The sequence below is a fragment of the Halyomorpha halys genome, unplaced genomic scaffold (assembly GCF_000696795.3).
Source record: "Halyomorpha halys isolate HHAL.00 unplaced genomic scaffold, Hhal_1.1 Scaffold73.1, whole genome shotgun sequence".
NCBI lineage: Eukaryota > Metazoa > Arthropoda > Insecta > Hemiptera > Pentatomidae > Halyomorpha > Halyomorpha halys.
The window spans coordinates 1103818-1104351 of NW_027104949.1; positions in this window are offsets into that span (position 1 = coordinate 1103818).

Consider the following 534-nt stretch of genomic DNA (forward strand, 5'->3'; position numbering starts at 1 on the left):
CCGACTAGCGTAAGCTATCGGTTTCTCCGCTCCGTTTCCTTCCTGAGAGAGTACTGCTCCCAAGGCGTATTCGCTGGCATCAGTGGTGATTGTGAACTGCCGAATGAAATCTGGAAATGCTAACACAGGTTCTTCTTGCAATTTTTCCATACATTTCCGTATATTGTCTTCCATGCCGGGTGTTACTACTACGCGATTCCCTTTTTTCAGTAGGTTATTAATAGGAACTAGATACTCCGCCATTTCCGGCACAAACCTCCTATAGTAGTTCAGCGTTCCCAACAGCCGTCGGATTCCCCGAACATACATGGGTATCTCCATTCTCCGAATTGCGTCGACCTTCTGCGGATCAGGCATGAAGCCATGTCGGGATATCGTATGGCCCAAAAAAGATATCTTTTCTTGCCACAAACAAAATTTTTCAGGCAACAGTTTCAGCCCGAACTCCCGAACCCTTTGGAACACTTCCCGTAAATGCGTTACATGGTCACTTTCTGTCTTACTGAAGATCAACAAGTCATCCATATATATTTG